Below are 10,985 nucleotides of genomic sequence, written 5' to 3' on the forward strand. Positions count from 1 at the left end.
CTCCCTTCAGCTCATCTTCTGCTCCCTTTTCATGTTGTCAGTTGGTGAGCTGAATAGTGACTTGCCAAAGCTACCTGTACTCTAATTTTTTATACTTTTGAATGTTACCTTGTGTTCCAAAAGGTAAGAAAAAGAGAAAGGACTTTAGAGAAATGATACCATTGAGAAGTGTGAGACCAAGAGGTCATCTTGAATTTCCCATGGGATCCATGTATCCTTGTAACAGGAAAGCAGGGAAGGTTTAGCACACAGAAGTGAAAGCAATGTGATCTCAGTGGCAGAGCTGGAGGATGCAGACATGATATGACACCAGAGTTCTCAGGATGTGAAAGACCCTGTAACTGTTTTCTCTCTAGAGTCTCAAGAGGGAACAGGATCCTGCTGAAACCAGTTCACAGTACAGGGATATGATCTGGACTTTCATTCTCCAGATCTGTGAAATCATGAATCCTTCTTGTTTTCGTTACCACATTTGTTACACATGGGAATATATTCAGTCACTTTATAATGTTGAGCATGAAATTACAACATTGGTTAATTTTTATCTCTGCTCACATCAAACCTGTAATCTACATTACTGAGTGTGATAAGACAAAAAATGACAACATGAGAAATGGTCAAGCTTTAAATGGACACATATTCATGTCTTTCTCAATCTTCTATATTTCTCTGGTACCTGATGAAATTTCCCCTCTTTTACTCTTTTTAAACATATTCAAATTTAGTTTACTGTTCTTTTCTTTTCTTTTGGTCAGTGGGGCTTGAACTCTGGGCCTGGGCACTGCCCCTGAGCTCTTCAGCTCAAGGCCAGTGCTCTACCATATTGAGCCACTGTGCCGCTTCTGGTTTTCTGGTGGTTAATTGGAGATAAGAGTCTCAGGACTTCTGTGCCTGAGCTGGCTTTGAACGGGGATCCTCAGATCTCAACCTCCTGAGCAGCTAGGAGGCACTGGTGCCCAACCACTGTTCTCTTTTTATAAAACCACTTTGTCAAAGATCATCAATGATCTCTACATTGCTAACCCAAATAATCATTGATCAGGTTTGAGCAGGCTTGAACTTTTTTTTCTTGTAAGAAATATTTGATACTGTTGGATAACCACTTTGTCCATAAACGTTTTTTCTTCCCAGTCTAATCGTCAGATTATCATGTTGTCTGGTTTCCCTCCAGTTTCACTCCTCTCTCCTTGTTGAAGAGAAAAATGCTGGAATTAAGAGTTAAGTACATGGGTCTTCCTAGTTACAGGTAAGTATAGGCTGGATGATGCCTTTCCAGGCATGGTTAGGGATTAGGTAGGCCATGTCTTGAAAGGGTATCAATGTATGTGAATTAATTTACCTTCTATCTGGCAAATATGATGTAACCCTTCTATTAATTACAATAAAAAAATGGAAAAAATTAACATTGATTTTTACATCATATTTCAAATGACATAGTTAAACAAGTATTCAAGAAGGGAATCTCTATATATAATCACTGGCACTTCAATTTTAGAACATAATTAAAATTAGGCTCCTCGCTCTTGTATTGTATGGATCTAATCACCACATATTAAGGATACCATGTGCCTTTTGTTCCTTTGGTCTTGACTTGTCTCACTCAACATGGTTCGCTCTAGATTCATCCACTTCCCTGTGAATGCTATTATTTTATCTTATCTGTTGGCTGTGTAGAATTCCATTGTATATATATATATATATATATATATATATATATATCACATTTTTTGTATCCATTCATGTGCAGTAGGGCATCTGGATTGTTTCCATTGCCTGGCTGTTGTGAATAGTGCAGAGATTAACATAGCTAAGCAGGTATCCTTATCATATCTTGGGTTATGATGTTCAGGATAGATGCCCAGAAGTGGTATGGCGGGATCGTAGGGAAGGTCAATTTTCAGTTCTTTAAGAAACCTCCAAACTGCTTTCCAGAGTGGCTGAACTTGCTTACAATCCCACCAGCAGTGCAGTAGGGTTCCTTATTCTCCACAGCCCAGCAGTTATTGTCCGAGTTCCAAATCTTGGCAATTCTAATTGGGGTAAGGTGGTATCTTAGGGTTGGTTTTATTTGCACTTCCATTATGACCATGGATGATGAGCATTTTCTCATATGTTTTTCTGCTGTCTTAACCTCTTCTTTTGATAAGTCTCTCTTTAGTTCCCTTGCCCTTGGTTTGGTGGGTTTGGGAGGGAGTAGTTTCTTGAGTTCCCTGTAGATACTGATGTATTATTGGTAAATATCTTTTCCCAGTTGGTTGGCTATCTTTCTACTTTAGTGGCTATGCTTTTATCTGTGCAGAAACTTTTTATTTTTAGGTAGTCCCATTTATCAAGTCTCTCTGCAATCTGTTGTGATCCTGGGTAAGCCATGTCTTAAAGCCAAAATGAGAACCAAAGGGATATGGGAGTGGCTTAAAATGGTATGAGGTTCTGGGTTCAACTGCTAGAACTACACACTCAAAAATTTAAAAGCATGTAACTTACATATGCTTTTTCCCACTAGTTATCACAGCAAGTCTATCAGGCAAATATTTTTTTTAAAAAGGTGTTAAGAATTAATGCCATCTGTAAACAGATAGCTGGACAGGGAGGGAGACTTAAGATTACATGATTATTAGGCTGGCCGGATATCCCCATGATGTGAAAAGCAACTGTTGTTGTTGTTGTTGCTTATTACTATTATTTGCCAGTCCTAGAGCTTGAACTCAGGGCCTGGGCATTGTCACTGGCTTTTTTGTTCAAGGATAGCACTCTATCAATTAAGCCACAGATGCACTTCTGACTTTTTGATGGCTAATTAGAGATAAGAGTTTCACAGTCTTTTCTGCTTTGAACAGATCTTGACTTGGAACCTTAAACCTCAGCTCTCAGCATTCTCAGTACTTAGGATTTTAGGTATGAGCCACCGGTGGTTGGCTAATTTAAATATAATGCTAGGCAATATCATTTTTATGTGGGGATTTTAAATTTTGGTTTTGGGGTGTTTTTGTGTGTGCTTGTTTTTCATTTTTCTTTTTGGTGTGGATGAAGCACAGGGCCTCACGCTTGTTAGGCATGCACTTTATGTGGAACTGCATTTCCCAGGCTCCCAGTCCCTTTCCTAAATGCAAGTTCTCATGATGAATTCAATGTACTTTCATAATAATGTACAGAGTGGCTGTTTTGTGATCCCCTCAAGAAATCCATACACTTTGTGCATAAATTATTCTCAGGCCTTTAGGACACCTTTGGCTGCTCTTCACCAAGAACTTTGGCTTAAATTCTTGCATATGACATATGAAGTGCAGATGTCCAAGCACTGTTCTTCATTAGTGGATCTGAAAAGATCAATCACTGCTGGTTGACTCTTCCAAGAAAATTAAAATGCATGTGAGTGCACGCGTACATACAAGCATGTTCAGAAGACAAAGGAGATTCTTGTTTTCCATAGTAGATATGAGCTTGAAATAAAAAGCTATGAGGGAAAATTGTGTGAAGACTGTCTCTAGGAGTAAAACATTTCAAGGATCCAAAGGCTCTACCTTCATTGTTGTGAAGCAAACAAACAAAAAGCCTCTGAGGATGTCTCCAAACAAATATGCTTTGTGCTGGATAAATCTTTATAAAAATATAGATAGGGGGGATGAGTCTTTTAACATAGTAAAAACATGGGGATATGAAACAGAGTATCTTTACAAATCCTTTAGACACCTAAGAGGATGAAATGTTTCTCCTGTTCAGATAGTTTCTGTGTTTTATCTGCAATTACTTAGAGATAATTACCAATGTACATTTGTTCAGAAGGTGATATTGAGGAACTCCATTTCACAATAAATAAAATGCTTGATGAACCTAAAACAATTAGATAAATGTGGTCTTCAAAATAAATGTCAATGATTTCCAGCCCTTGAAGGGATCAATTGAAAATGAAAAGGAATCCATCTCCTGTTTTCTTAAGATTTTGGTCGTTTGTTTCTACTTCTAGTCACATTTTATTTTGTCTTTATGTCAAATTTTCTAATGCTTCTACAGCCATTTTGGCTGTTGTGTGGTTGAAGTTCTCATGGTATTTCATTCATCAAGTATTATTTTTTCATATATTTTTAGTGTAATTAGTAGAAGGGTTACATTATATTCACCAGACAGAAGGTGCATTACTTCACAAACACTGATACCCTTTCTCATGTTCTGGTCCCCATTTCTCTCCCTCCACCCCGCCCCTCATCTTGTTTTCCACCTTCCCTATCCTATTTCAAAATACCAAATAAACATATATACAATATATCAGATAACAAGGTAAAATACTGTAACAATATAGGATAACCAAGGGTCAGCAAAAGAGATGAGAGATAACATAGTATTTTGCTTTAGCAAAGTTTATTCTGGACCAAACTGGAATCAGATTCTTCTGCACTCTTTCTTCAACTAAGCCTCTGTTTTACACCTGCCCTTAGGGTTGGTATCCTTGTGTCTATTTTCTATAGCTGTACCAGAACACCCAAGACTGGGTAATAAGCTGGGAAGAAATAATCACTTATGTAACATATTTACCTGTATTCAATGTTCCTCATGTGGATTTAGTGTCTTGCCTAAAAACATTGTTTTTTCAGCCTAAATTGTTTCTTTTTTAGCCCTTTTTTTAAATTTTATTTTATTTTATGTTTGGGGTTATGTACAAATGGGATACAGCTACATTCACCATGTAGTGGGTACATTACTTTTTGAACATTGTTACCCCTTCCCATGTTTTTCTCCCCTTTAGCATTTCTTCTAAGGGTAGTTTGCTACCAACACATTTCCTATCCGTTTTTCTTGTCATAACATTTTTCCTTCAGTGTGCAAATTAGATTTTTCTGGATGTAAGATCTTTAGCTGACAAGTATTTCATCCTGCCCTTTGAATATATTATCCTGTCACCCCAGATTTCATTGTGTCTCATTGTAAGAATTGTTTGTTCTTTACTTTATTTTATTTTTTGACAGTGCTGAAGTTTGAACTCAGAGCCTTGTGCTTCTTTGATTAAATCTTGTAAGGTGGTTGTCCTGGTGACTAATGAATTTTGTCTGTGAAAATTTTTTTTCTTCCTTTTACAGCTTCTTGGATGTGTAACTTGTTCTGCTCTCCACAGAGAATATCTTTATTATTTCTTTTGGACATATTTCTAAATGGCTACTTTTCCCGCCCTGCTGTCATTAATTTTGGAAAATTCTCAGCCAATTCTCAAACAATTCTTCTGCTCTAATTCTCTTTTGCTTCTCCTTTAGTATTTTAATTACACGTATCCTATATTCTAAAATGATCTCATAGTTCTTTTTTATTTTCATGTTTGTAGAAAAGTTTGCCAACTTTCTACTGATATAGCTTCAAGCTAATTGTTTCTTTCTTGACCAAGTCTAGTTCATAAATAATCTCATTAAAAGAATTATTCATTGTTGTCATGGTATTTTGATTGTTCAGAGGTTTTTTTCTTTGCTTTTGAGCCTTCTTGGAGTTTCTAACACTCTGCTTAAATCTCCTATTTGTTTTTATTTAAACCATTTTTATGAGAACTTTTAATATATTAAACATAGCTATTTTAATTTATCAGTGACAATTCCATAATCAGTGGCATGTCTGAATCTGTTTCTGCTGCTTACTTCTTTTTTTGTTGTTGTTGTTGTTTTTTTCCCAGCCTGTGTTCTTATCTTTTACCATGGCTTATAAACCTTTAGTAATATATTAGAAAATAAGAACTGAGGTAAACAAGAAGTCAGTGTAAACTTTTTGTGTTTTTGGTTTTTTTTTTTGCATTCTGCTGCATTTAATGTTTAGTGTTTATATCATTTCCAGAGGTTTAAACACATCTAGTTATACTTTTTGTCTTTTGTTTTCCTATGAATTCCTTCTTAAATGGAGTCTCTTCCATTTACAATTCAGTAATGATGCGAAAGCATTGCTGTTAGAGTTGGGATCTGCAAAGTCTTCTGTAAAGTGCTTTGAGACTTCAGTGTTTTAGAAGCCCCTGTGAGAGTTCATTAACTTTTCCATCCACTTTCTCTTTCAATAACATAAGAAAGCTATGGATAGTGAGAGATGTTTAATTATTCTTCCCCAAGCCAATTAAGGTCCTCAGCAAGCTTGTTCCCCTACAGAGAAGATCTTTGTTATTCTCTTCAGACATATTTCCAAATGGGTACTTTTCCTTGCCTGCTGCCAGAAACAGACAGGGAGTTTGCTTTGGCTCCTCACTCTCTGAACCTATTTAGTAATGTGAGAAACTTACCTTTTGGGAAAATATGGACATAGAATATGTTGATGGGCTTTCTAGTCATATTACAATATTTTACGGGAAAGCTTATCAGCCGATGAATTTTAAATAAACAAAAATACATTTTCATTACATACTTTGTTAGTTCCATGATTTTAGTCCCTGCAAATGAAGAACATTAGGGCTAATGCTACTCCTCAGTCAAGTCGACAAGCCTTTTACCATGAAGATAGTGAATTCTAGGCACATTAAAATAAAATTCCACAACTTTAAGTTTTCCAAGTTACAACTCTGACAGCATAGAAATTTGTTTTATTTTATTTATTTATTTATTTATTTATTTTGCCAGTCCTGGGCTTGAGCTCATGGCCTGAGCACTGTCCTTGGACTTTCTCAAGACTAGAGGTCTACCACTTGAGCCTCAGCACCACTTCCGGCTTTTTTCTGTGTATGTGGTACCGAGGAATCGAACCCGGGTCTTCATGCATGCTAGGCAAGCACTTTAACCACTAGGCCAAACTCCCGGCCCAGAAATTTGTTTTATTGACCAAGAAGTCATGTGATCCAGTAAGAAGAGTAAAAAATATCAGAAAAATGTAAACATTCTCCTTCTTCAGAAGTGTTCTTGGAGGCATAATCACATTTGTGAATTTCTAAGACTGGAAACTTAGAATTTCTCACTCTGGTGCCAGGACACACTGGACCTCCAAAATTTAACTACATGGTCAGGGGAAAAATTGTCTCATGGGTCCAGTGACTTCCAAACCAGAGGAAATGAGCTGGCCTGGGATTTTCTATATTCTTTCTCTCTGGACTTCGGCATAGACGTTTACCGAGCAACCTCAATTCTCTGATAGTTCAAAGAAGTCATTTATTTTCAGTTTACTTTGCTTTTGTTTGTTGTAAGAACAGCAGTAACAATTTCCAAGCAATTTATACATCTGTTATGAAACTGAAAATCAAAGTACTTTTCTTTTCCTTCCAGGCCTTACATTTCTGAGGCCAGATAAAGCAAAGGAAAGAAAAGGAAGGGAATGTTATACATTTTTGATGAGCCTGATTTCTCCTTTTGGAGACTTTCTTGCACATTTTCTACTATGAGTTGTTCCATTTCCCTGGAGGCATTTTATCTTTCATTTAAATGACAGGCACGTGTGAACACCTGAATTTTTTTTCCTTAACTCTGTTGACATCCCCAGTAGCATCTCTCAAAGAAGAGTCAAGCTTCTCAGATTCCTCCAAATAAATAGCTAGCTTTTCTTTCATCCTTTTACTTTTTCTTCCTTTTGACCCTTTCTTCCATTTTTGTCTTCAATTTGTCATCTAAAATTATTCAACTTTGTGTAATTACTGCAAATTGGCTTTTAATCCACATTTAAGGTTTTTAGTAATTATTTATTGGAATTGAGTCATTCTATGTCAACTTTTAAGATGATAGCCACATAAAAGTTGGAAGAGGAATTTTAAAGTAAACGTTTGTCAGTATTTGCAAAAATACTCGGAATTATTTGAATGGTAAGTGAAATATTAGTGAATATCATGCTTCAAGTAAAAAAAGAAAAGAAAACAGAAACTATTGATGGTAGCTTGAGAAACAATTCAACATGAGATTACAGTGATCTAGAGGCTCATTCCAATTCTGCTTCCAATTTTCTCATTATGTGACCTTGGACAGAGGTGTAATATTTGAGACACTATTGAGTGTGTACTGCACTTTTACCATTGTAGCATGTAGTATATAAACAAATTCCTACTATTGGGGAGCTTATAGTTGAGTTTAACAATACTATAAAATGAAAATTTAAATATAGAATTTTCTCTTAATCTTAAAACTTCTTGTCCTCAAGGTATGGGAAGAGGCTTTCCTAATACTCCGAACGTTACAATAACAACTTTAGTCCTAATATGCTTGAATTTTCAAGCCTTTGAACCATAGAAATAACTAGTTCTGTGATTAATGGGTAGATAGACAGCATTTGAGCTATGAGATACTTTTCTAAAAATCCTAGAGATGACAAGTTGTCCCTTAAAACATTTTAAACATGAATAGGCAGCCTGTTAGCCTACTAAACATTTATACTTTTCAAAAAATATTAGAATTGTAAAGTTACTGATGTAAGAATTCTTTATGTTCTTGAACTCTATCACATGTGATTTCTCAGCCATTTAAATGAAAAAAATGTGCTATTTTGGCCATGTAATTAATACTGACAAAAGTTTTAGTTTACAAAAGATCATATCTAAATATTACATCCATCATTCTTAGTTTTATAACCATTGAAAGAAAATATAGTGATTTAACACAACACGTGGACAAATGATAAAAAATAATTTTATTGTCTCCTGATTCAGGTATAAGAGAATATAAAAGAGTCCCTGTTTCCAACATTTATTTCCCAAATGGCTGAGAAAATTGGGGTGCAAAATTTAGTTGCTTCCCTCTTTTCCCTATGGAAGGCTTAAGTTAAAAGATTAATGGACATGTTGAGTATTTAATATCAAATGACAATATCAGGGACCAGAAACTTGTCCCAACTTGTTTTCTGAAGCTTCTTGAACTTACAGCGATGTATATGGCTCGCGAGAATTCTATGTTATTACAAAGAGAAACAGAAAATAATGGTTTTTTTTTTTGTCTGGTTAGAATATTCCTTGTCTTTTCAAAAGTCATAACAAAAGGAATAAAAGTTTGCCCATGTCTCAGAAACTACTCATGCAAGAGATGTATTAAGTACTTTTCCTCAAAAACTGGTTGTTGGGATCTGGGAGTTTGGCCTAGTGGTAGAGTATTTTCCTAGCATGCACAAAGACCCAGGTTTGATTCCTCAGTACCACATACACAGAAAAAAAGCCAGAAGTGGTGCTGTGGCTCAAGTGGTAGAGCTGTAGCCTTGAGGAAAAAACCGAAGGACAGTGCTCAGGCCCTGAGCCCAACCCTAGGATTGGTTGTCAATTTCTTAAAACATATATACAATTTGTTCTCTGTAATACTGTTGACAGAAGATGAAAAATAACCCAAATATTAATCACAAGGATATGTTTACATTGTGCTATATCTTTAAAGCAAAATTGTATGAAACTGAATAAAAGTTAAGAATATAGTCATAATATTCAATGGATAGAGGTGAAAATGGAAACAGTGGGGCTGGATGAGGTTGTATAGATGAGAATGATGAAAGAGATGGTGTTTAGCAAGATGTACTAGCATATCAATTTCTGTCATGGAGATAATGAAAATGCTTTGTAGATGCCATGAAGTAAAATAGAATGAAACTTTCCATTCTGGGGCAAATATCCTTAATTATTATTCTCTTTTCCTGAATATTTTTATAGATCTTTGTTCCAATCTTGAGTGTGTGTGTGGGGGGGAGCGGGAGTGGGGGATGATTCTGGAGATTAAACCGAGTCTTGCACATGTTGGACAAATATTCTATCACTGAGGTAAGGTCCCAGCATTTCAAGCTTGTCTTTAGAGCTATCTGTAATAGAATAGTCACCAGAAAAACAATGTTCAGAAAAAATAGTACTTGAGTTAGTCCATGACGGGAGCTTTCAAGTAGGTCCAGTTATCTCTGCGAGTCCTGAGCCTGTACCATGTCTATTTGCAATGCCTTCGGTATCACCAGTACCATTCACCAGCAATATCTCCCCCATCAGTGTTCAACATTCTAGCACCACAGAAAGCATCCTGGAGCTCTTCATCTGGAACAGTTGCTTTACATATATTCCTTCACTTCCTCATAATTCCATGTGATAGGAGCTGCCATTAAAAAAAATAACAGAAAATGTCCTCAAAACTATACAGTTAAGGAGGGGTTGAACCAGACTGACATAGAGTCCATCTAATGCTAGAGACATTTGCTCATTGTCTTAAAACTCTTCTCAAAGACTCAATTTCAGTTCAGCATAGAACAAGCACCGTGAAGGGATGACTGTGGTTAAAAAAAAGCCAGATTCATGTTATCCTAGACCCTGACCCAGCATACAGTGGGGATGCTAACTGACTCATGACTTTATCGTGGAAAGCCTTTCAGATGAGATAGGCTTATCTGGTTTATATTGAATGATGCTGTGCTCAGCCACTTTGAAATGTTTACCAAATGACATCACACAAAAATATGGTGTCAGGGATGTAGAGAGAACAGCAGTTACCATAACCCAGGAAAGGATTAGAAGAGGAAGGAATGTACGAAGGACGCTTAGTTTGCAGAGGGCAGTTGAATGCAAAAAACAGTTCCTAATGTGCTCTATAGCACACTAGGGTAACACTTGTTGACAACAGTTAATTGTATATGTCAACATAGCTAGAGCAGAGGGTTTTATGTTCCCAATATAAGTAACATAGTGATGAAGATGTCAGGTACACTTACCTGCTCAGGACGCCTCCTACTTGTGTATTGAGATGCCTCACTGGACCATACTTTTTTTTTTTTGCCAGTCCCATGGCTTGAACTCAAGGCCTGAGCACTGTCCTTGGGCTTTCTTAAGTCTAGAGTTCTGCCACCTGAATTACAGCACCAGTTCAGGCTTTTTCTATGTATGTGGTACTGAGGAATTGAACCCAAAACTTCGTACATGCTAGGCAAGCACTCTGTCACTAGTTCAAACTCCCAGCTCCACAATAATTATATCTATGCATCAATTAAAAATATGAAGTATGCCCCTAAATATATAATATATAAATTATGTATATACATGTATATTATATAATATAAATAAGATATAAATATATTTTATATTAATATTATATATACACAAC

This window comes from Megascapheus bottae, chromosome 20, assembly GCF_031878675.1.
Source record: "Megascapheus bottae isolate mThoBot1 chromosome 20, mThoBot2.hap1, whole genome shotgun sequence".
NCBI lineage: Eukaryota > Metazoa > Chordata > Mammalia > Rodentia > Geomyidae > Megascapheus > Megascapheus bottae.